Here is a 27,339-nt window from a genome sequence, read left to right on the forward strand (position 1 = left end):
ATGGAGCATCTCTGGACCAGAATCTGACTATACCTGGAATTCTCCATAGCCCAGAGGGCGATTTCACATGGGCACTGGATTTGGGCAACTCTTTGATGTTCTACATATAAATATAATGATTTGTATAAATATTTTTTCTATCACATTACAAGACTGTGGGATTTCATTTGCATCCCCCAGCTGATCTCATTATACAATATTTTATCTCCCACTTTCTATTTGTCCCCAGTTAATTGGGTCCTGTGGTATTACTCTGTCTGAAAAGGCAATCTCTGCTTCAGAATTTCAGATTTTGGCTTATAAGTGCATTGGTGTTGATAAAGTGAGGTTATATGTAGATAGGAAGTACAGGAGGCTTCCTGGAGGTCTTATCTCCTTCCTTAATGTCTATTAAGTCAACGTTTGGGGGTTTTATCTGCCTATGCCCGGCATTCTGATAGGCAATATACCCAAAGCCACGTCCTCTCCTCATTAAGTTGATTCACTTTCAACTTTCCCATCAAGATGCTCTGCCCCAGTGAACATTTGGCCTTATGACTGGTTTTTTTTTTTTTTTTCCCAGCTGTCAGTTTGAAAAACGGTGACTTCCTATCTTTCTTTCCCAGTTTGCAGCATCAGCAGAATTAGCCGGGTGCTTCCTGTTAGCAGAAGGCTCGCCGTCACCTTCCACCAGAGGCGCTGAGTCTGCCCAGCTGGCCAAGGTCAGCAGACGGCTGGCAGTGGACTCAGCCCGGGATTGCGCTGGTCAAAAAGACACGGGCATGGGATGTGTGCTCCAAGCACCAGCAGTGAGTGAGTTTCCACTCGGACAAAGCAGCTGAGACCACGTGGAAGGTAAGAGGAAGAACCTGGGGTGGAAACGTAAAGAGGCAGGAGGGCCATGCTGAGTCTCTCTAAGGTTCCCCCTTTATTAGATTAATGAAAAATATGCCAATTTCCAATTCTAGAAGTAGTTCCATTGACCATGACACCGTCAAAGAGCTTGTGGAAATCCAGATACACCTGGCTCCCTCTCTTAGGTTCCCTTCCTTCTCCCTTCACTACACTCAGTTGTACGTGTCTGACAACACTCAGCTCAGAGGTCATCTTCCTTTTCCATCCCTACATCCTCAGCATGGTGGATTCACCCTTTATCTGTGCTCTCACACACACCTACTCTTAGCACTATCTTCACACATACCACGTTGAGTTGTGACCGTTGACTTGCCTGCCTTTTCTACCCAACATCAGATGATCCAACTGATGCATCTCTGCACCCAAGAGGTAAGGCTTTGATGAGAAAAGGAGAGACGCATTGAGGTAATGACTAACACTCCAAGGACCATAGTGTCTGCCAGGTGTATGAGGATGACCTTAGCAGAGTCATACAGGTGGAATGAAGGGTAATTTGAATCATGGTATCATGATGCTGAGCCTGGCGACATTCCTGACAGGTGGTAGATTTCAAATAAAGTTGTCTTCACTCTATGAACAAATATTTGAACAAATAGATGGATGAAGGGACAGGTGAATAATTGAAGGAAGGAATGGTTTTCACTCAGTCTCCTGCTTTGCCATGAAGACTGTCAAAAGGGGAGATAAGACATTCATTTCGATAAAGCACTATTTGGAAAACACTGGCATAGGTTAGTGAAAATCAATGAATCCAAGTTCCTCAGAATAACATAAATAAAATAGAAAAAAAGAAAAATCTATAGGTTTGGGTTAGGTAGTTTCTATGAAATACCCAACGTGTGAGTGGAAATGCCCTTTCCATTCCTTAAAGATAACCATTTTGGTATTTGAACTGCTCTTTATAGAGAAATCAGTGACCCCTCCATTGATGTGTTATGTGAACATTGCAGTTAATATACGGGATCTGTGCTGAGTATGGACAGTGTTTCAAAACAACATGTGTGGTGGTGGAAACAAGCATTTTGGTTCATGTTACATTAAAAATAATCATAAAAATAAAAGAAACAAAGATGAGTTTAAATTCCATCTCAAAAAATTTGCATGTAGTTTTACAAAGATTGGCACCATACAACACTGAAGGGCACACCACTCCAATTATTAAAGGTCTGTATTAAGGAAAAAATACCGCACTAAACTAATGCTTCAGTGGGCTAAAACTCTCCATTCGAACCACCTGTTTCTTTCTTTTTTAATAAGCATTCACTCATCAGCTCTAGAAGAAAAAAATGCATCTATAAAATTGGCAAACCTCATGGAAATGCACCTCCCTTCTAAACCTGTTTACTGAAAGGAGAACAGGAGAACCTAATTGTCTGGCTAAAAGCACCCCCATAACAAAGATGATTAGAAAGCTTTTATATATTTCTTAAACCACTTCTCCTCCAGCTGGTTTTTGGCCAACCTTGGATCTATAAAAGCCAACTATTGGCTTTTTAATCATTTTAGGACTCAGGGTTGCAGTAAACATATTTTTTTGCTTGCCGTCTTTATGTTTGTTCATTTTTTCATTGACTCAGAAACTATTGTTTTGTGATTTTTCTATGTTCCAGTCACTCTGCTGGACACCTGAGATGCCATGGTGCCTGAAGCTGATGTGTTTTTAGGTATAATGAAGGTTATAGTGGGGGGAAGGGGAGCATAATATAAAATATAATCAGACATTGAATATATAATTGCACAGAGTTCGACATCAAAGTATAACAAGGGGGCTTGGCTAATTGGCCAACCTGGGATCACTCCTTTGAGAGGTAATATATTTGCTGAGATCTAAAGGATTAATAGTTTTAATAGGCAGCAATGTTGAAAGAGTGTTATAGGTGGGGAGGGTGGGGGCAGCATTATGTGAATGCCCCTGGAGGAGGAGTTTGATCGTATTATTTCGTCTGTGTCTACATGCACCGAATGTTTTTTGGCCATTAAGTATTTTCGCAGCTCAGTTCTGTTCCAGTTTTCAGGGACCATAGACCAGTGGGGCCAACAGAGGAGCCAGGACCTGTCTCAGCTCTAAGGAGCGTCACAGTCTAGTGAGAGAAACCAAGGGGCAAGGCAGAGTTCCAGCCTCAATCACCCTTTTTCTGTCCTTTCAGAATTTAATGGGAAGTGCAAGATGTAGACAGAGGCTAGAAAAGTCTAACAGTTTAATAAGATGTCCCTGGACTTGGTGACAGAATGCCAGCCAGTTCTCACTTGTCAGGGGTGTCAACCTCAGTGGTATCCCTGCTCTATGGAAGGGCTGCTGGAGGTTCCTACTGAGCACACTTGAAGCTGCCTCTACATCCTCCTGTGCAGAGACTTAGCTAAACTCCTAGCTGCATATATGCAAGGTGTCCTGAAGCAGAGAATGAGATTATCCCAGCTTGCCCACCCTCGTTTATGTGCAAAGAAGCCCCAGAGATCTGGGAATAGCAGAAGTCTCTGCCAAGAGAGTCTAAGAGGATCAACTTGGTCCCTTGCTACGGTGAGGCTGTTGCCTCCTTGACTAGTTCCTAGGTTATGTTTGAGGCATTCAATCTTGGAAAAACACCAACTTTCAAGATCAGACCTGTCTTCAAGTTTTCCCTCCTGTCCATTGAGATATTCAAAAAATTAAAGTAATATAGCACATGCTTGCTAAGTCATGTCTGATCCTTTGCCAGCCTATGGACTGTAGCCCACCAGGCTCCTCTGTTTATGGGAGTTCCCCAGCAAGAAGACTGGAGTGGGTTGCTATTTCCTGCTCCAGGGGATCTTGCCAACTCACGGATCGAACTCATGTCTCATATGTCTCCGCATTGACAGGAGGGTTCTTTACCACTCACACCACCTGGGAAGCCCCAATGCATTAAGGTAGGTATCATTATCCCCACTTTAGAGATAAGAAAATTGAGGCACAAGGAAGTTAAGTAACTTGCTAAAGTCACACAGTAAAAAGTAGATGAGCTGGAAATTAAACCCAGGTGGTCTGGCTCCACAGCCTGCCTTTTTCATGTCCCAACCATGCTGCCTGGCAGACCACCAACAAGCATTTATGATGAAGCCTGAGGCTCTGGTTTAGCTGAGGTTGGTTGCAGATTTAAGGAGTGCTTTAGCTGGGGCTCTTTGGTTGGCAAGGAACAAAGATTCGCTCAAGTGGGTTTAAGGAAGAAGAGGTGGGATAGTTTAAGGATGCACATGAGTTGGCAGAAAGGACAGAATCTCACAGGTATCATGAAAAGTAGTTTTTGATCTCACCACACTGACAAGGCAGATGGAGTCTGTGTGTGGGCCCCCGGGGGCTCCAGGCACCTTGGCAGGGAAATTTGTAGATCCATGCTAACTGCTTAGGTCTCCTAGTCTACATTTTCTCTGTGTTGACTGCCCTCTTGCCTCCTAGCATCATGCCTTATGTTCTCCATTCTGTACCCATTGCTTCTTGTTCTTATCTCCTGATCCCTCTTGGCCTGGGATACACATTGCAACAGACACCCAAACTGCCTGGCCCACACCCTGCTCACCTGCAGCCCAAGCGGACAGGTTCCTTTGAAGGCTGACAGCATCCTTCTTCAAGCATCTGCATCTCTCTGAAGTTCATCTGAGGCTTTCTCCAGATGGGTGTTCACTGAACCCACCTGCAGAGCACCCTACAGGGCACCCCCACCCAATGGGGGTTGGGAATTAAAAGATAAGCATCTCAGCTCCTCACAGGTGGATCTGTTACCATCACCTCAGAGGGTACCCAAGAGAGGGTGGACGGGTGGTAGTATATCAGGAAAAGACAGCATGGATCTAGAAGGAAGTAGAAAAGAACACACTTATATTGGACTAGGACTTTAACAGAGGCATTGTTGATATTTTTATACAAATTTATGCAGATTAGAAGACAAAGGTTCAGGGCTGGTGCCTAAGGGACAGTCATTTTTTCCCCCCAAGGGATAGATTAAGCAAACATGTCAAGGACTCAGTAGTTGTAGGTATTGACTAGATTGAAATGAATGCATTCAGCTGAAAACAGGTGGGTGAGTGAACTGATCAGCAAGGGCCTGTTTCACATCCTGTCAAAAGGCCTCCTGTGCTACAATCTCTTAGAAAACACAGCACAAATCTCTCTGCCACAAAATCAGTACAGACCTACCCTAGATCTGCCATTAAACTGCAATTTGGTGCCAAGAAAATGGTGTCACACTGATAATTTCTGCTTGATGAGCATTTATGACTTTCAAAAAAGAACCCAAAAAACGCTTACTATTCACCTAAAGTCTGTAGATTTAAATTATGAATAAAATAGCTACAAAAATTAGGCAAAGGCTGACGTGGAAAGAACAAAGTCTCTGTACCTTCCTTCCCACTCCATCACAGAACCTTTAGACCTGAGATTTGAGACCAAATCAGCTTCTCAGAATGTCTCCCCTACACCCTCCCCACCCAAACTACATCTCTAGCCAGGTAATTTATAAATATATTCACTAAAATATCCATGTCTCACTTCCCAATCTTCCCTGAACTTTAATCTGAACTTATTAGAAAATCTGCTATTAGGACTCAATTTTCTCCTTTCTCTGAGACAAGGTGTGTCAGTTACAGGCACTATTCCCATTTATATCAACATTCTGCACATCATGTTCTAATACTCTTTTTTCTCTTTGGATCCATTTAATAAACTCATGAAATAGGGAGGGAAGATTTCTCTCTGTGTTTCACAAAAGAATCAAGAGACTTGAACGTTAGACAACCTTCCTGGTTGGAACATTACAGAAACAGAACACAGACACAGGGATCCTCTCTTTTTGCGGGGTTACCTTTTGTTCCCAAAGAGCCAAAGAAATTCTCTCTGGAAGGTATTACCATCCCAATTTTTATGAGAGGTAAAAGAGCTCCAAGAAAATTAATATAAAAACAAGAATATCTGCTTTATGAGGGTGTGAATATGGCTAGGTCAATTAAATTGGATTTTTTTACCCTTTATTAGTGTTGGTGCCTGGAACACAAGGGGAGTGGCTCAGATGAAACCATATTTGGGGATTTAAAATCCAGGAGTAATATAAAGCTTGATAAGTGATGGGGAAAAAATAGTGCACTGAGTCCTATACCTACTAAGGGTTGGTGAATCCTCCATGGGGTGGTCATAATGGCAGATAACTCGTGACCTGCAGGATGAGAGTTGAGATGAGCAAATGGTAAAGCTCCAGGAAGAGGAGGCAATTATACAAAATCCTAAGGATGGGAAGGTAGATGGCTTTATAAACCATGTTAAGAAATCTGGGAGACAATATAGGAAAAGTGAGTATTATTGTCAAGAATAGAAAGTCAAGAAGTGTCATTATCAGGTGGGAAGTAATAGAATTTCATTGCTGCATGAGGTTAGTTATTTGCCAAGAACCCAGAAATAACTTGCTTGAATTTAGGGCTCATAATTTCGGGGTCTGCCAACTTCAAGGAGACCCCATGTAACGACGGATGGTAAAGGGTCTGTCTGCAGTGTGGGAGACCCAGGTTTGATCCCTGGGTTGGGAAGATCCCCTGGAGAATGAACTGGCGATCCACTCTAGCATTCTTGCCTGGAGAATTCCATGGACAGAGGAGCCTGGTGGGCTAGAGGCCATGGGGTCACAAAGAGTCAGATGTGACTGAACGTCTTACATAGGCATGTAATGACACAGCTATCTTGAGAAGTATTAATATGGCAATGCATTCACAGTTTGGAAAGTGAGAACGTATTGAAAAGAGGGAGTTAGTTACATGGAATCTGTCATTTCAGCACAGAAGATATCCTGCCTGACTCAAGTAACTAGTCATAAGCTGGATTATCTCAGTAACAACTGTTGCTGTTGAGTCAAGGATCCTGTGTGCCAAGATCCTCCAGAAACTATATTCTAAATATTCAAAAGTATAGATGCTATATACTCTATATTATAGTCTGTCCAGATGCCTCACAACATCCCTCTTGGGAAAATACAGTTATTCCTGTTTCACAGATGAAGATAATACAGAAGCTTAGAAAAGTTAAGTAATTTTTTCAAGGTCACATAGGTGAAGATTGAAATGAAAATTAAAATTCCCGTCAGTCTGATTCCAAATGCCACACTTCCGAGGGTGGAAAGAGGATGTCATTAATTAATGACATTTTCCTTTACTGGCTTCCAAGCAAGCTGCCACAGCTCTCAGCTCAAGGTCCCAAAGAGACTCTCCAACCTGGCTGCAGGAAATATCGGCCACATGCTTTCTCCAAGTGAATAAATACTTTACCATGGTAGATTTTTCCTCAGCTGCTTCAGTGTGACTCTGTTCCCAGAGCTTGTTCTCTCTTGTGGGGATAACAGTATCCAAGGTCCACCCTGAAAAGTGGCCAGCAAGCTCTGCGGCATCACTCAAGCCTGAGTAAAACCTGGAAAGTCAAAGTGTTAGTGGCTCAGTCATGTCCAGCTCTTTGTGACCCCATGGACTGTAGCCCGCCAGGCTCCTCTGTCCATGGAATTCTCCAGGCAAGAATACTGGAGTAGGTAGCCATTCCCTTCTGCAGGGGATCTTAGGGACCCAGTCTCCCGCATTGCAAGAAGATTCTTTACCATCTGAGCGACCAGGGAAGCCCTGGGTGAAACCTGGGGTTTGACTAAAATCAGGTAGCCAGACCAAACTTGCCTTTGCAAAAGTTCACTCAATGTCACCGAGGCTCCTTTGTTCCAATTATCACCAGCAGGTAAGCTATGCCCCAGGGATGTGAAGATGAACCAGCCCTGGGCACCTCTCTGGAAGATCTTATAACCCAGATTGAGAAATAATACATACAGGTGTGATTGTTAGTTGCTTCAGTCATGTCTGACTCTCTGAAACCCTATGGACTACATCAGATCACCAGGCGTCACTGCCCATAGGATTCCCAGGCAAGAATACTAGTGTGGGCTGCCACTTCCTTTCTCTAGGGGATCCTTCTGACCCAGGGATCAAACCCATGTCTCTTAAGTCTCCTGGATTGACAGGGGGGTTCTTTACCATGGGGGAAGCATATGTAAGTATGCACAAAATTGAGAGCATTTTGCCAGAATTCTATCCAAGGTGCTCTGGGAGCCTAGAGCAGGAACTCACAATGGAGAAGGTGGAGAAGATGGAGGCTGAGCTGAGACTTGGGCAATGAGGAGGAGTTTCTCATCTAGCGAAGAGGAGCAGGAAGGAGTTCCAAGGAGATGGAATGACATGACCAAATCATGATGTAACCAGGCCAATGTTTTCACTGTTGAGAAAAGGAGTTAGCTATTGTAAGAGATGAGGCAAGTGGGGCCAGCAAGCCAAATGGTGGACAGATGGATGTGCCAGGATCAGGTGCACAGTTTTTATGTTGAACATGACAAAGGGAAGAAAAAATCTTACAAAAGAGATACACATCAAATTATCTGTTTAACCCAAGAGAATTTCACTAGGTAATCTTCCTTAAGTTTTTTTTTTTTTTTTTCCTTTCTTACTGTGTGCATTCCTAGCTTCCCAAGTGGTAAAGAACCTGCCTGCTAATGCAGGAGACACAAGACACACAGGTTAGATCCCTGGGTCAGCAAGATACTCTGGAGGAGGAAATGGCAAACCACTCTAGTATTATTGCCTGGAGAATCCAGGAGCCTGGTGGGCTACAGTCCATAGGGTCACAGAGTCAGACACAAATGAGCATGCAACCATATGTGTGTTCCTAGCTTGGCGACTTTTATTAAGCCCAGATTAGAGGTTTCTTTGTTGTTTGGTTGCTAAGTCATGTCTGATTCTTTGTGACCCCATGGACTGCAGCATGCCAGGCTTTCCTATACTTTACCATCTCTCAGAGTTTGCTCAAATTCATGTCCATTGAATCAGTGATGCCATCCAGCTACTTCATCCTTTGTTGCTCCCTTTTCCTCTTGCCCTCGATCTTTCTCAGCATCAGGGTCTTTTTTCAATGAGTCAGCTGTTTTATCAGGTGGCCAAAGTGTTGGAGCTTCAGCTTTAGCATCAGTCCTTCCAATGAATATTCAGAATTGATTTCCTTAAAGATTAGCTGGTTTTACCTCCTTGCAGCCCAAGAGACTCTTAAGAGTCTTCTCCAGCACCACAGCTCGAAGCATCAATTCTTCGGCACTCAGCTTTCTTTATGGTCCAACTCTCACATCCATACATGACTAGTGGAAAAACCAGTAGTTTGACTATATGTAACTTTGTTGGCAAAGTGATGTCTCCGATTTTTAATATCCTGTCTAGGTTTGTCATAGCTCAATGCTCTTTTCCTTAAATTTCGTATGACTTAGGTATGATTCTTTTCCTCTCTTTTATGCAAAAACAAATTGGAGCTTAAGGATGACAAGAAACAATCCTAAAGGAATGAACACTGTGGGCATTCACTAATGTGCTGAAATGTCAGTACATAGCCTGGGTGCGTGTGATGACAAAGACTGTGTTTTTAAGCATTCTGCTGTATGTGTGACTTCAGGTTGAAATTCCTGGGCTCAGTATGATCCTGTACACGCTCACTGGCAATGTTACTGAAGTGAGAAATCAGCCACAAATGAGTCTTTGAGGGTCAAATAAAATCAAAATAAAGTATGTGCAGCAGCCTATGCTCTTCTCTAAGGAGAATCTCTCAGAACCGTTCTCCGGGGCTGTGGAGATAGACAGACACTTTAGGTAAACAAGATGTCTGAGGTTTGAGGACTGATGTATCTATTTCATAATTGCATGTTAAATAAAATAAACATAATTAGATTTCCACCAATAAACAAGCAGAGCTTTTTGTTCCAGGGAAATCTGTGCTCAGTGCATTTAGCCCGTTGGATACTTAACAACATGTCAGGGCTATACTGGGTGTTATGTCTCAATTTACTTAGTAAACTCATGTGAAGACCTTGTTGGGGTCCTATCCTAGGCAAGTGTGACCATACAGAGGTCAATAAGACAAAGACAGGCATACATATGGAAAAATAATGATTTGTGGATTTTGTTTATCTTTTCAAGACCAACCGTTGGTTTTGTTGATTTTTAAAATTGTTTTCCTGTTCTCTGTTTCACTTATTTCTGCTCTAATCTTTAGTATTTAATTTCTTTTTTTCTTTTTTTTTTTAGTATTTCATTTCTTCTACTATTTTTGTGCTTAATTTGTTTCTCTTTTTCTGATTCCTTGAGGTGTAAAATTAGGTTGTTTATTTGAGATCTTTCTTGTTTTTGACTATAAGCATTCATCTCTATCAACTATAAACTTCCCTCTTATTACTTTTTTTTTTCCTGGATCCCGTAAGTTTTGGAATGTTGTGTTTTCATTTTTATTTGTTTTGAGATATTTCTTAAATTCCCTTTTACATTTTTTTCTCTTTGACCCAATGGTTATTCAAGAATCTGTTGTGTAGTTTCCACGTGCTTATGAATTTTTCTATTTTCTTACTGTTATTAATTTTTTATTTCACTAAATTGTCATCAGAAAAAGATAATTGATGTGATTTTTGCTCCTCTTAAATTTGTTAAAACTTATTTTGTGGCCTACTATGTGATCTACTCTGGATAATGTTCCATGTTTTCTTGAGAAGAATGTGTACAGGCACATCTCATTTTATTGCTCTTCACAGACACTGTGTGTGTTTGTTTTTTTTTTTTCTTTTACCAATTGAGGATTTGTGGCAACCCTGCACTGAGTAAGTCTATCAACATCACTTTTCCAACAGCATTTGCTTACCTAGTGTCTCTGTCTTATTTTTACAATTTCCACAATATTTCAGACTTTTCATTACTGTTATTATATTTGTTATAGTAATCTGTAATCAGTCTTCTTTAATGTTACCATTGTCACTGTTTTGAGATGCTACAAAATGTGCCCTTAGAAGACAGTGAACTTAATTGACAAATGCTGTGTGTGTGTTCTATCTGTTCACCAAATTGCTATTCCTTGCCTCTTTCCACCTTTCAGGACTCTCTATTTCCTGAGACACAGCAATAATGAAATTAGGCCAATTAATAACCCTACAATGGCCTTGAAGTGCTATAGTAAAAGGAAGAGTCAATCAATGCAGTAAACTTTATTGTGTCTTAATTTAAGAAATTGACACAGTTACTCCAACCGTTAGTAACCACCACCCTGATCAGTCAGCAGTCATTGACATCATGGCCTTCTGACGGCAAAACTACTATGACTCACTGAAAGCTCAGATGGTGATTAACAATTTTTATCACTAAAGTATTTTTAATTAAGGTATACACATTGTTTTTTAGACATAATGTATTATATGACACTTATACACAGTATAGTAAGCATAACTTTTATATGTATTGGGAAACAAAAATTCCTGTGACTCACGTTATTGCAATATTCACTTTATTGCGGTGGTCTGGAACTAAAGCCGCCAGGGAGGCCTGGCGTGCTGCAGTCCATGGGGTCACAAAGAGTCGGACACAACTGAGTGACTGAACAACACGTTATGCAACAACCTTCTTTGCAGAACTATCAATAACCACTATAATTGTGAAAGGAAAGGACCCTGATTAGAGAATGAGGGAATGCTTCACAGAGAAGATAGCAAATAAACTAGGATAAAGGAATGAATAGGAATTTGCCAGATTGGCATTAGAAGCGCAATCCAGATTTGCCTTGGATGTTTGAAACTTTGGCCTTTTAAATTCTACCTACAGAATCTGTCAACCCATGAATTAGCTTTAGTATCTGAGAACAGCTCAAATCCAACAAGTTTTTGAACATGTTTGTATCCCAGTGCGTTAGAACCACAGCTTTCTTTGTGAGGATTGCATAGGTTATGTAAGGGATGCTTGTTGTATGTATGTGTGTGCTTATATTGGGGTCGTGCGTGCATGCTAAGTCATTTCAGTAGTGTCAGACTCTTTGCAACCCTATGAATTGTAGCCCACCAGGCTCCTCTGTCCATGGGATTCTCCAGGCAAGAATTCTGGAATGGGCTGCCATGCCCTCCTCCAGGGGATCTTCCTGACCCAGAGATCAAACCCACGTCTATTATGTTTCCTACCTTGGCAGGAGGGTTCTTTACCAATAGCACCACCTGCAAGCCTATCTACTGGGGCCATCAAGAGTTTATTCTTTTCTTGTGATAAAAGGATCTTGATTTTGTTAGAGGTTCCATCTCCTGCCACTCTTCACTGGAGTGTTTTAGGTAAATCCAACACAGTGTCCAAACCAGGCAATCAGGTGCAGCCAATCAGGCAGCCTAATTTCTTTCATCACAATGATGGGTTCAGGGATGGGCAAGCCATTACCTAGGACTCAACAGTATTCCCTGAGATCTGTGCTAAGGCTCCTAAGAAATAGACTTTTGCACTGATTCTATTGACTTGAAACCTGAAAGGGGGTGGGAACTGAAATGACTGCTTCCATCTGATAGAGACTAAAATTTTACCAATCAAAGACAGAGCTAAAAGATAGAAGAGCTGAATCCTGAGGGTGCTATTTGACACAGGGATCAAACTCAGGTCTCCCGCATTGCAAGTGTAGTCTTTACTCTCTGAGTCACCAGGGAGGTCTCATTTGATCCTGACTAGAGACAAATGTGAAGTTTATTTACCCTACTGGGGTCTTCTATTATGTTGAGGCAATACATTCCCTTTCCACTTGAAAAAATAAATGCCCTGCCGGATATTGTGTGTATTTTTGAAGAGCCATTGCTTCACATCACAAAAATAGATCCTAGGTCAATGGGGAATCTTACAGACAAGTTTTTGCTTACAAGCTTTCACAGTGATGTGATGAAATGTCCACTCTGAGTGAGACAGGCTTTAGATTTATAGCCCCTTCTGACTATAATATCTCCTGTTAAGATCCCAACTATGTCACCAATTACCTATGAATTTTCTAAGACAAACTATCCGCTTCCCACCACTTAGCCCCTAATCTTTCTGTTTCTACTACAAAGATGCACTTGTTTGGTTATATATTTTGACTTTTATGCTCTCAAAACGAAAAAGGTAAAAGACAAGCATGAGCTTGTTTCAGGAAATAATTTACTTTGTCACATATTACAATTACCTTAAAAGAGGCATATTGGTTTTACATCTAATCTTCTGACGCTGGACCATTCAAGCTATAGATACGTGTGACATAGTAAAAAGAATGCTGGGGTTAGAAAGTTTGGGATGTAAGCCCAGACACCACCATTAATGTGTGTGAAATCTTAAACTGATCACTTGACCTCTTTGAACCTCAGTTTTCTCATATGATAGTGGAACAATATTACTTCCTGTACAGTACTGTTGAAAGAATTCAACTCATACTAATTTTCAGACTGCTTGCCACCCTTATTTCTCTGCCAGTAGGTATTATGGTGCTGTAAAAGCACTGCACTCAATATGCCAGTGAATTTGGAAAACTCAGCAGTGACCACAAAACTGGACAAGGTCAGTTTGCATTCCAGTCCCAAAGAAAGGCAATGCCAAAGAATATTCAAATGACCGCACAGTTGCGCTCATCTCACACACTAGCAAAGAAATGCTCAAAATTCTCCAAGCCAGGCTTCAACAGTATGTGAACTAGGAACTTCCAGAAGTTCAAACTGGGTTTAGAAAAGGCAGAGGAACCAGAGATCAAACTGCCAACCTCTGGTGGACCATCGACAAAGCAAGAGAGTTCCAGAAAAACATCTCCTTCTGCTTTATTGACTATGCCAAAACCTTTGACTGTGTGGATCACAACGAACTGTGGAGCATTCTTAAAGAGATGGGAATACCAGACCACCTGACCTGCCTCCTGAGAAATCCGTATGCAGGTCAAGAAGCAGCAGTTAGAACTGGACATGGAATAGCAGGCTGATTCCAAATTGGGAAAGGACTACATCAAGGCTGTATACTGTCACCCTGATTATTTAACTTATATGCAGAGTACATCATGTGAAATGCCAGGTTGGATGAAGCACAGCTGGAATGAAGATTGGCAGGGAGAAAATCAATAACTTCAGATATGCATATGACATCACCCTTATGGCAAAAAGTGAAGAAGAACTAAAGAGTCTCTTGATGAAAGTGAAAGACAAGAGTGAAAAAGTTGGCTTAAAACTCAACATTTAGAAAACTAAGATCATGGCATCTGGTCCCATGACTTCATGGCAAATAGATGGGGAAACAATTGAAACAGTGACAGACTTTATTTTTGGGGGTCCAAAATCACCTCAGATGGTGAATGCAGCCATGAAATGAAAAGACAAGACACTTGCCCCTTGGAAGAGAAGTTATGACCAAACTAGACAGCATATTAAAAAGCAGAGACATAACTTTGCCAACAAATGTCTGTCTAGTCAAAGCTATGGTTTTTCCAATAGTCATGTATGGATGTGAGAGTTGGACTGTAAAGAAAGCTGAGCGTTGAAGAATTGATGCTTTTGAACTGTGGTGCTGAAGAAGACTCTTGAGAGTCCTTTGGACTACAGGGAGACCCAACCAGTCCATCCTAAAGGAAATCAGTCCTGAATATTCATTGGAAGGACTGATGCTAAAGCTGAAATTTCAATACTTTGGCCACCTGATGCGAAGAACTGACTCATTTGAAAAGACCCTGATGCTGGGAAGTATTGAAGGTGGGAGGAGAAGGAGATGACAGAGGATGAGATGGTTGGATGGCATCAGCGACTCAATGGACATGAGCTGAGTAAGCTCCAGGAGTTGATGGACAGGGAGGCCTGGCATGCTGCAGTCCACAGGGTCACAAAAATCAGATGCGACTGAGTGACTGAACTGAACTGAGATATTATTGGGGCTTCCCTGATAGCTCAGTTGGTAAAGAATCCTCCTACAATGCAGGAGACCCTGGTTCGATTTCCGGATCTGGAAGATCTGCTGGAGAGAGGATAGGCTACCCACACAAGAATTCTTGGGCTTCCCTTATGACTCAGCTAATAAAGAATCTGCCTGCAATGTGAGAGACCTGGGTTTGATCCCTGGGTTGGGAAGATCCCCAGGAGAAGGGAAAGGCTGCCCACTCCAGTATTCTGGCCTGGAGAATCCCATCGGTGCCTGCCACCTCATTTCTCTGCCAGTAGATGTTACTGAGGTCAGCCCTCTGTACCCTATGCGGCCACCACAGTGGATTTAACTGGGGTGAGAACGTGTGCCTTACTCTGAAATAGCCAGTCTATAGGCTTCTGATGATTGAAAGAAGAGTCTGGTCTAGGAAAGAGGATCTGGGAAAAATAAGTTTCTCTCTCAGAAGTTTACTTTGAAAAACTTGGTGAAAATGAAGGAGGTAACAGTCAGATCTGAGACTAAACTGTTGCACTAAAGTGAAAGACAGGGAAAGACTGGAACAATGGTCTATCCTTTTCCTTATTTGGCTTTCTTTAAAAGCAAAGCCTGAGATAACTGTTTGATCCAGGTGGTTTCTTTGGGAGATAATTCCAGGGAGAATATAAAGGGAGAGAGAAGACAGTGAGGCAGGAAAGGGAGAGAGGTAGAAAAAAGAGTATTAGTGCGTGGATAATTGCTGTGGGAAATCTATAAAGTCTTCTGTGGGTCCTCCCTAAATTTCTCAAGTTTAGCTTAAGCATAACCCCCCACACACATCTATGTCATCTTATAATTCTCATACCATAACACTTTGTTGTTGTTCAGTCACTAAGTCGTGTCCGACTCTGCAACCCCATGGGTTGCAGCACACCAGGCTTTCCAGGCTCTTCACATCAGGTGGCCAAGATATTGGAGCTTCAGCTTCAGCATCAGTCCTTCCAATGAATACTCAGGACTGATTTCCTTTAGGATGGACTGGTTGGATCTCCTTGCAGTCCAAGGGACTCTCAAGAGTCTTCTTCAACACCACAGTTCAAAAGCATCAATTCTTCAACACTCAGCTTTCTTCATGGTCCAACTCTCACATCCATATATGCCTACTGGGAAAACCATAGCTTTGAATATATGGGCCTTTGTTGGCAAAGTAATGTGGACCTCCACAGCATGGCTCATAGCTTCATTGAGTTATGCAAGCCGCTTCGCTACATCAAGGCCGTGATCCATGAAGGGGACTATGATACATAGGACACTGTATTTTAGCTACTTGTTTAAATAGGTCAGCTGGCTCTCATTAAATATTTACTGAAGGAATGAATAAAGAAAAAGGGGCTGAGAAAGGAGAATTGAGTAGGGAAAGGAAGAAAGGAAGCAAGCAAGAAAGAGGCACCTTGAATGTATCCAAGTGAAGCTTTGGGGCCATTACAGCAAGCAATGCAGGGAGGCTTCAGGAAGCTGACAGTTTGTTGAAAAAGAGACACAAATATTATAAGGACCTGCTATGAAAGGGGAAGTGCACAAAGCTATGAGAACATAAATCGCAGTGATAGGAGCCAGTTGCGGACATCAGAGAGTCATGCTGGAGGAAGTGAAGAGAAAAGCATTCTTTAGAAGCTGTCAACGTCCAGAGGGATGGCAGAGTAGGTGCCCTGAATGACTTGTCAAATGCAAACAACCTAAAAGCTGAATAAGACAGAAAAATATTTTGAAAATAGTTTTAATCATTGTCTCAGCTGGTAAGAAGGTAAGGACTTTGCAGAGGTCAAAAGCATAGGGGGAAGTGAGAAATCTGAGGGGTGACTGAGCACAAAGGCAGTTTCTCCCTCTGGGACTCTGCGGAGCCTCGGGGCTGTGCTTGAGAACATGAAAGCCTTCCGCTGAAGCCCCTGGTGAAGCCAGATCCTTGTGGATACCTCTTTAAAACAACAACAGCAAAACAAAACGCAAAACCCACTTTCTTCTTTTCTTCCTACTCTACATTCCTTTTATGTCTCAGTTGAAAATGGTTTATTATGGATATTATACATGATTTGGGGACTTTTTTTTTTTAATCCTTGTGAAATTTTGAGGTGGCAAAGTTGACATTCTGCTTTTGGTTCAGGCTCACCAGATGTGAAGAATTCCAAAACAGGACTTTAATCGAAAGATTCATGACCTACATTGAATTAAATAGCTAAAAATTCAATATATAAATATCTGTATATCTTAAGGTCATTTTGTTTAATATTGTGCAGACTGGTAAACCAAGCTTAGGAAGTGGAAGTGGTCTCTCAGAGGACAAAAAATAAAATGACATGTTATATAGAGAGAATTTATAAGAATGATAAAGCAAACTGAAGTTTATTTGCTTTTTTTATGTCACTAAATACCAGCAACTCTACAAGGTCAGTGATAAAATATTTCTCCTTGAAAAAATATATTTTATTGGTCTATGTTCTAAAAATTGCTATATTTAATGCTAGTTTTTAACAACATACACATAAGCTTAATAGCAAGATTTTTTTTTTTACTCAGTTCAGTTCAGTTGCTCAGTTGTGTCCGACTCTTTGCGACCCCATGAATCGCAGCACGCCAGGCCTCCCTGTCCATGCTAGCTATCCTCTAATAAATTAAAAATAAATGTATGTTGAGGTTAATTTGGAAACTTCTCATTTGTTCATTTATACAGCGAACTCCCCAAAACACAAACTCAGTTACATGCATTTGTTGTTATAAAAGAAAAAGATGTTATGTTCTGAAATTTTTCAAGCTTGTTTTGGGAGAAGTTTATACCTCTAACACTGGTGCTTTGATACATATTTCTGTGTTTGGGCAGTAGATCTAAAATAGTCACTCACAAGGATTTCCCTGTTGGCCTAATGGTTGAGAATATGCCTTCTAGTGCATAGGATGCAGATTCAATCCCAGGATGGGGAACTAAAATCCCACACACTACAGAGCAATAAAGCCCGGGTATTGGAACAGACCCCACATGATCTGGAGCTTGTGGATCACAACTAGAGAAGCTCTCACACCACAAGGAAGAGCCCACGCCACCACGAAGACCCAGGGCAGCCAAAAACATAAGTAAAATAAAACAAAATAAAATTGAGTTTAAATAAAATAGACAATGACAGCTATATGAAATTTTTTTAGATGAACATAATTAGAGTAGAAACTAATTGCAAAGTAGGAACACTTACATAGGAAAATGAATCAAATTTTAAAGAAGAATGCCAGGATTGAAATAACAAAAGATGCTGGTCTTGCTTTACAGAAAATAATGTAAAGAACAAAGTTTGAATGCTTGCATCCTTTTCACCAACACCTGACACTCCTTTTAAAGCAATGGATGAAAAGGTCTCAATGTCTTCTACCCTTCAGTCATCTCTCTGATATTTGCAGAATACCTTAGAGTGTTTTACCAAATACGCTGAAATTTATAGTAAACTGCTGGCAAAGTTAAGTCACTGGAAAATTTTTGACTGCAGAAACATTTTCAAGCCTTTAGAATCAGTCCCAATAGGCACAGACTGTATTGCAATGTCTAGGATGTATTATTGATCCATTTTGGCCAAATTTATCCTTAGTTTTAGGATATATATATATATATATATATATATAAAATTATTTATATATATTTTAATTAGTGACTATTTTAAATAAATTTATATATAAAATATAAATTATTATATAAATATATAATATATATAAATTATTTTCTGTGAAAAATTTTTAAAAATAAAAATTAATAGAAACATACTATCAACTAAAGCAAAGATAGACAAATCTAGATACAGTGTACACTGACCACAAATATTTAAAGAAGGTCACTTTTGATACAGTAATTGATAAATTTGCTATTTATATTTTATACTAGGTGGGTCAGTAGCATGCTTACCAGTATATCAATTTGTAAACATTGGAGCTGTGATATAATCTAATCTCTGTCAGTCTTGTGTGTTAATTAAATTTCTGTAAATATTGTAGACTCAAAAAGAACATAATGTTCTTCCTATTCTTATGTGGGCTTCCCTGGCAGTCCCCTGGAGAAGGGCGTGGCAACCCAGGCCGGTAGTTTTGCCTGGAGAATCCCCAAGGACAGAGGAACTTGGTGGGCTGCAGTCCATGGGGTCACAAAGAGTCGGACACGACTGAGCGACTAAGCACACACATTCTTATGCAACTAAAATGCTCTCAGTGCAAACTGACAACCTATGTAATCGTTGGTAAGTGTTGATTAATTGCTTTATAACAAAGCATAATAGCTTTCACAATCTCCATGTATGAGATGCAGTTTATGTGCTTCTCAGAAGCCCTCTTCCCCAGACTAACAGTCACAAGTGTGCCCAGAGAGTGGCAGAATCCAAATAATTCTCAAATTACAAAATTTTAGTTCTGTTGGTCTCTTGGGCCATTGCTCCTGTGTTTGCATTTTGTGTCTTGTTTAAAAAGTCTTTCCCTGCTTAGTAACTTACAGGCTTTTTCCTTTGTTGTCTTCTAAATGTTTTACAGTTTCATCTTTCATATTTAATCCTAATTTAATTCTAATCATATTTAGAATTGATTTTCATGTATAGGGAGACTTAGGGGTTCAATTTATTTCCCCCTACTGATAACCCAGAGTCCTAGCACCATGTTTTGAAATGTCTCTCCTTTGTCCACTGATTTGTTGCACCAGCTTCCCCATAAATCAGGTTTCCATATTTGTCAGGGCTGTTGGTAATCCCTTTATTCTGATGGTTGTCAATTTGCCTATACCTAATGGTTTTTCCAGGGGTCATGTATGGATGTGAATTGGACTGTGAAGAAAGCTAAGTGCCGAAAAATTGATGCTTTTGAACCGTGGTGTTGGAGAAGACTCTTGAGAGTCTCTTGGACTGCAAGGAGATCCAACCAGTCCATCCTAAAGGAGATCAGTCCTGGGTGTTCATTGGAAGGACTGATGTTGAAGCTGAAACTCCAGTACTTTGGCCACCTCATTTGAAGGGTTGGCTCACTGGAAAAGACCCTGATGCTGGGAGGGATTGGGGGCAGGAGGAGACGGGGACGACAGAGGATGAGATGGCTGGATGGCATCACCGACTTGATGGACAAGGGTTTGAGTAAACTCTGGGAGTTGGTGATGGACAGGGAGGCCTGGCGTGCTGCGATTCATGGGGTCCCAAAGAGTCGGACACGACTGAGCGACTAAACTGAACTGAATGTCACCATCACTTAATTACCCTAACTTTACAGTAATTCATGATATCTGCAGAGGAAAGGCCATACAACCCATTTTTCTTCTTTGTCTTGACTATTATTGACCTTAGCACTTCCAATTAGATTTGGGGTTTTAGCTTGTCAAATTCTATGATATATCCTATTGACATTTTCATTGGAATTACATTACAGCTATAGCTCAATTGGGGGAGATGTCCGACATCTTTATAATATTGAGTCTCTCTATTCATTTGGTTAGCTATTTAATATCTTTCAAAAGGTTTTTGTAATTTCACATTAATGGGCTTACATAAAGTTTACTGAACTTTTTCCTAGGTGTTTTATGTCTTATGTGCTTAGATGGACAGATAGATACATACATAGATAGATAGATAGTTAGAGATGGTGTGTGTGTGTTTGACTATTATAAATCTTAGATTTTAAAAATTACATCTTCAAACTCCATATATGGCCTTCAACTTATTTTGGCATATTCATTTCGTATTCAGAAAACTTGTTAACTTTTTCAATCCTAAAACATTCTGTCTTTTGATTTTTAAGTATTTCTATGTAGAGAATCATATTATCTGTGTTAATAAAAAGAGTTTTGTTTCTTCCTTTGCAGTCTTTATACACTTTGCTTCATGGTCTTAACTTTCATGCTGGTCAGCACCATCAAGACAATATTCAGATATAATTGGTGTTCCTATATTTATGGTTTACTTCCAGTGGCTTCTGAGACTCAGGGCATGCTCCAAATTGTAAGCTGTATTCTGAGGACAGAGAAGCTCCTTGTGTTATTTTTTAAAATTGCTCATTTTTGTATGCTTTCAATATTAACATTCTTTTAAGTTGATGTAAAGTTTACTTGGGGCTTCCTAGGCGGCTCAGTGGTAAAAGAACGCACCTGCAATGTAGGAGACTCGAGTTCAATCCCTGGGTCTGGAAAATCTTCTGGAGAAGGAAGTGGAGCCCACTCCAGTATTCTTGCCTGGGAAATCCCATGGACAGAGGAGCCTGGCGGACTGCAGTCTATGGGCGAAAAGGATCAGTTATGACTCAGTAACGAAACAAGGGCAACAAAAAAGAGTTTATTTACAGCATTGCAACAATCTCTACAGTACAGAAAAGTCACTCAGTTTCACAAATATGCATTCTTTTTTTATTCTTTTCCATTATGGCTTATCCCAGGAGACTAGATAGAGTTCCCTCTGCTATACAGTAGGATCTTATTGTTTATCCATTCCTTATGTAATAGTTTGCATCTACCACCCCCAAATTAAAAATAAAATTTTAAACAGAAACTTGAATAGAATTTAGCCAGTTGTGGGGGAAGAGAATCTCAAGTGTTCAATCAGAAAGCAGAGAGCAAGGAGAGAGGAGGAGCCAGCATGGGACGTTCTGAGTGACCTGGAAAACAGAAGATGAGGGGGCTTCCACCCGAACTGACTCAAGGGAGCAGAGGGCAGGTCATCACACGCTGAAGGAGGTTGATAGTATTGTGTCCTACTCCCATCTTGCCTTCTGCAGTTTTCATGAGAACAGTCTCATGTAGAGAGAAGGCAGAGGTTTCTCCAGTTTTAAAGGTAAATGAAGAAGTTGGCATTCTCCAGGCCAGGCTCCGGTGACAGATGATAAACATCTGCCATGCAAGGTCAAGATGAACACTGGCCAACTAATGATGTGGTCAACAGAAGACCCAGATGGGGAGTTTTAGAGTCACCCACGTTGTGAGGGATGGAAGGTTGGAGATCACGACTTGACTCTGCCTTCCTTGCAGCATTATTCCCCATCCTCTCTCTCCCCAACACCATTCTGCATCACTGGAACTCCCCAGAGGGACTAAATTATTTCAAACTTCTGGGCTTTGAACAGACCCTTTCTTCCATCTGAATTAAGCTAAACTTACATGACTGAGCTCTTACTGATGTTTTCTAGCTCAGCTTAGATATTGCCATTCTTGGGAAACCTGCCCTTATCTTTCCCACTTCTGCAAAGAAAGATCCAATTCTTTCCTACATTGCTCCATGTGTTTCTTGTATTTCTCTGGTTGCATTTGTTATTTTTTATATGATCAGTGACTCCCTATCCTCAAAGACTGCGAGTTCCCCAGAAACATAGCATAGTACCATGCACACAGTCACGAGGGTGATATTTATTGAATTTTTGCCATGTTCTGAGGACTGTTCTAAGCACTTTTCAAGCATGACTACATTCAAGGTGTTCAACCATTTCTTTTTAGGTGGGAGTTGGGAGTGTTTTGCCCAAACCCATAGAGCTCATAAGAGGCATACCCCAAATCTTCTCACACTGATTCCATCATACCCTGCCTTCCTCCAAGTACAAGCATTTAATCTATGCAGACTCTGGCCACCTGCTTCTCAGATCTGAGAGTCTTTCTTGGCTGCAGTGAATTTACAGATATTCAGCTCAGGGCTTGCTGAGCAAGAAGCCTCCCTTAGTCAACATAATCAGCATCTCTAAGAATAACTACAGAGAGAGGGCTTTGCCATCCCAGGGAGCAAAAGGTGCCTGTAAGTCAGCATTACGCTTCTTAAACAAGAAGTGAAATGTGAAATGGTTCAGGAGAGACCCCCTGCAAGTTTATGTGCCCCCCAACTATTTCCTTTCCATCTCAATTCTGGAGGCCTATTTGCCAAACTGTCAGGCTGAACAGGTCTGCCAGTCTTGCTATTCTACTGTGTGTGTACATGTGTGTGAATGTGTATATGTGTGCATGTGTTTTTCATGTGTATGAGTGTATCTATGTGTATTTTCCTCTTGATGAGTTGTTAGACCAGAACACAACCATCTGTTTTTAAACACAAACAGATTTCCTTCTTTTCCACTGGAATTCAAAGCTGAAGTGACTTAGCTGACTTGGTTACTGGAAATTGTGGCTGCAGCAGTCAGGTTTTGGGAAGGAACACTCTGACATTTGCTCTCTCAATGGCAAGGCATATATCAAATTGGAATTGTTTCTGCAAACAGGACATACTATAGAGGCAAGAACATCGCATTTGGGATTAAAAGCCCTGACAACTATTACTAACAAGGCTGGGGTTTGTTTGCTTTTTTGCTTCCATATGTATCTTGTACCAAGTCAAGGATTAAGCATGTCATGTGGATTCTTCAATTCTTCCAAAACTCAAAACTTGGTGTCACATTCCATGAAACAGAAACCTTACTGTACCGTCCTGAGTGCCAACAAATGGGAGGAAAAATGGGAGCTGCCCTTTGTCGACTCCTCCAGCGTTAGGTATCTTGCTAATGATGGCAATAATGATGGTAATGATGGTAATTATTGAAGGTAATTATTTCACTTATTGGGCACTTACTAAGAGTCAAATGCAGTGCCAAGCACTTGGCATGGAATATCTAACTTTAAGGCTCCCTCTGGGGTAGGTGCTCCTAAGAGCTACATTTTACACGTGAGGAGATTGAAGTATGGAGATGCTAAGAGACTTGCCCAGAGTCAAAAATAACCCAGATGTGATTAAAGGCAAGTTAGTAGGATATTCAGGGAAATTGCTGTTACCTAATTAGGGCTTCCCTGATGGCTCAGACAGTGAAGGATCTGCCTGCAATGTGGAGACCCAGGTTCAATCCCTGGGTAGGGAAGATCCCCTGTAAAAGGGAATGGCACCCACTCCAGTATTCTTGCTTAGAGAATTCCATGAACGGAGGAGTCTGGCAGTCTACAGTCCTTGCAGTAGCAAAGAGTCAGACATGACTGAGTGACTAACATGCACACACACACAATTAGTGCTCACCAGAAAACTGTGAACCAGGTGCTAGGGTTCCCACTTTATGGACAAGGTGGGAAGCTTGGAGGCAGAGGGAAAGGGGAGAGGATGAGAAAGGATACCATACCTACTACTGGTCAGTCACACTCTCGGTATCTCTGGTACACACTCTTCCTCCTGCTTAAATGGGGTTCATTGCTGGGCAAGGTCTCGTCCATCTAAACTCACCCTTGTGGGTGTTCCTTACTCAGATTGTAATTCCCCCTTTGCTCCCACAGTTCCTTGCCATGCATTCATTTAATGGATGGTTTTTGAGAACTAGCTTTGGACAAGGCATGGTAGTCCCTGTTATCAGGAAGACTGAGAACAAAGGAGGTCACTGCCCTGCGGGTCATTTCAAGCAAGGACACCATGTCCCACCCAAGATCTTTGCCAACACTAGAGCTGCCGTCATGTAATTGACTTGGCTTGTCCTCCTTAGTACTGCATGCTGGGAGTTGCAGCACCTTCTCTGCCGGCGGTGGTCTGTGAGAAACCTCTGCTCTCCACCCTTGAAGGCCCAGCCAGGCAAGTTCATCTCAGCCTTTTGAGCTGAATTTAGCTACGCACTGTGCTTGGCCCTGGGCTGACTGTTTATTTTTTTTAGCTTTTTAAATCATAGAATTTTTTAAAAATATACAAAAGCAGAGAGGAATGTATAACAAATCACCCTATCTCTTTGACTCCACACTCTCGCCTTAAGTCCTTAAAAGCAAATTCCAGATCAAATATCTGATCTGGATAGCCTTTTTAGTCTATCCATAATTCAGCACACATATCTAGCAGAGAAGGACATTAAAAAAAAAAAAAGGAAACCTTTCTTACATGTCATTATTACCTCTAACAAAATAAACAATGTTTCTCTGATATCATCTGATTCTGGTTCCATATTTTTCTGATTGACCCAAAAATGCCCTTTTACAGTGTGCATTTGAATCAAGATCCAAGCAAGGTCTACACATTGCATCTGGTTGATAATTCTCCTGCATGCATGCTCAGTCACTCAGTCCTTCTCAACTCTGTGACCCTGTGGACTGTAACCCTCCAGGCATGGGATTTCCCAGGCAAGAATACTGGAGTGGGTTGCCATTGCCTCCCCCAGGGGATCTTCCCTGGGGATCAAATCCACATCTCCTGCATTGCAGGCAGATTTTTTTTTACCACTGAGCCACTAAGGAAGCCCTATATAGTCTCCTAAGTCACTTAATCACTTTAAAAAATTAAATTTCTCATTCTGATATAATCATAGGCTCACACATAGGTGTAAGAATATTACAGAGAGAACCTGTGTACCCCTTCAGTCACTCACTCTTAATGGTGGCACTTTGCAAAATTACAGTAGAATTTCATGCCCAGATAGTGACAATTGGCATTGTCATTGAGCTGACATTTGAAAAATGTCAGTGTTTCAAAACTCAGAGGTCAATAATGGCTAACAGAGAAAGGCGATTTTCGTTCTTTACTCATTCCTGTCTAACTTTACTTCCTGTGTAGGAAGAAAAGCACAGTCTCAAGGAATGCCTTGATGTGGTGCCCTAATACAGACTTGCTTTGTGGTCACATCACCCATTTTTCAAGGGGTTCAGGCCAGCATGAGTGTGGGTAAGCTGGTCTAGTTTTCCCAAGACCCTAATAGTTCCCTAACAGAACACTCATTGCTAGGAACCCTGGACTCAGAAACAATGTCTGTATAACCTCAGAGGACACTTCTATTACTCTTCATGATAAATCTTTGGGGATCAACCACAGAGGTATGTCAGACTATGAAGCACTCTTTCCAGCCACTCTCCTAATAGGGCTTTTGTTCTCTGAAGCCCAGGCAGGGGGGTCTCACAAATTCATACATTTGCTAGTTTGAAGAAGGGATTGCCTAAGGGAGCCTCTGCAGTGTTGGTGCTCAGTAAGCGAGTTTACTGGAAATAAATTTCTGGACAGCCAACCAGAAATCAATGGACTATTTTGTGTGCCCCCAAATAGTTGCACTTTCTTTTAAAAGTAATAACAGACCTGCCTTTGGGGTCCTAACAGGGATGTGTGTGTGTGCGTGTGTGTATGTTTGTGTGTCTAAGATGGGGCTCAGTTGTAGACATTCATATGGAGGGTATAAAGGAAAGACCATTTTGCAGCACGCTCTATGTAGCAAAAACTGTGGTAGAAATAGCACACACATGCCACCTTTAAATCTAGGCATTTGCATTTGTGAAACAAAATTTCTCTCTCCATTTTTTACAGGAAGGAGACAGACAGTGTTCTTAAGATCTCCCAGCTGGTGGATACAACTCGGGATTCACACCAAAACCCAGAAAGCAAACTCTCCCATCCTTGAGCTTTCTCTCTTCAGGTTACCGCTGTGCTATGCACTATGAGGGTCATGGAAATTTCTGAAAGAACCAAGGACCTTCGCCTAAAGGAGAGAATATTAAGATACAACATAAGCACGGTTTTAACTACTGCAAACCTCTCTTCCATCACACCACTTACTCATTCGTAACACTCATTTCTGGTGGAGTGTTTGGTTTTTTTTGTTTTGTTTTGTTTTGCTTTTCTTTGTTTACTTGCTTGATTTTTGAATTAATTTTTGCTTATTTGATTTTGGTTTATCTTCCTCAAAGGAAAAAAGGAGGGAGTATGTCTGTTTGATTTTTCTCATAAGAGCTCCTAAAGTGGACACTAAGTATGTATGTATTACATGAATAGCTGAATACCTTATGAAGATTAAAAAGATGAAGTGAAAAGTGTCTATGCCTGGAATTTAGCTGATGCTTAAAAATGGCGTCCACGTTTGTGACGTGAAGAAGGAAACCTTTCCTGTCTCATGCCCTCCCGCTGTCTTATAAACAACCCTTGCTCCTTTCTCACTATTCTTTCCTGCTGCCTGACAGCCTTATCTGAGCCCTGTCCCTGTCTTTGGTCACACCAGCCCTCCATCAGCAAGCCCTATCCCCGCTGCTAAGCCCTCTCCCAGTTACTCTCTCTCCTGACCTCATGTGGTCTTTTAAGATCCGAATGAGGTTCCTAATACACAACCACATTTGAGGACCACTGACTGGTTGGTATCTGGTGTCTGTGCAGCTCTAGAAGCGTGAGGCTGGAGGGGTTTGGGATGCTGGCAGCCAGTGTAAAAGGCATGTGCAATTCTGACCAAGTGAAGCTGCATTTCAAGACCTGAGTTACCTCCCCCAACCTCCTCTCTCTGGGTCCAGTTGGAGGCCACTCTGCTCTGATATCCTGTGTCCCCCAGTTCCTCCATATTTCATTTGGCACCTGCTATAGCTCACCTTGGGCTTCCCAGGTGGCTCAGCCATAAATAATTCACCTGCCAATGCACGAGACGTGGGAGATACGGGTTCCATCCCTGGGTCATGAAGATCCCCTGGAGGAGGAAATGGCAACCCACTCCAGTATTCTTGCCTGGAGAACCCCGTGGACTGAGGAGCCTGGTGGGCTACAGTCCATGGGGTCACAAAGAGACACGGCTTAGTGACTAAACAGAAACAATAGTTCACCTTATTTATTTTTGGTTATTTTTGGTATCAGCTCTTTCATTCATTTATCCACATCTGAAGGGAGCAGGGCATTTGTAAAAGTAGAAAGCATCATGGACCGTTGCCTCTCAGTTTGATTTGTTCCTAGGTCTTATATGCTGATTGATAAGGAAAGTCTTCTGGTAATTACGGGACCCCAGAGTCCTCTCTGCACCCACATCTTATGCAGCCTCATCAAAAAACAG

General features: G+C 41.4%; 1 long non-coding RNA gene across 1 annotated transcript; it reads left to right on the forward strand.

The window, feature by feature from the left end:
• The first annotated feature begins 557 nt into the window (after positions 1-557).
• On the forward strand, positions 558-26,344 carry LOC122696147. The gene is made up of 2 exons (XR_006341698.1): positions 558-834; positions 25,842-26,344. It is a non-coding gene; the product is annotated as an uncharacterized LOC122696147 (long non-coding RNA).
• Positions 26,345-27,339: the final 995 nt, after the last annotated feature.

Source organism: Cervus elaphus, chromosome 6 (genome assembly GCF_910594005.1).
Source record: "Cervus elaphus chromosome 6, mCerEla1.1, whole genome shotgun sequence".
NCBI lineage: Eukaryota > Metazoa > Chordata > Mammalia > Artiodactyla > Cervidae > Cervus > Cervus elaphus.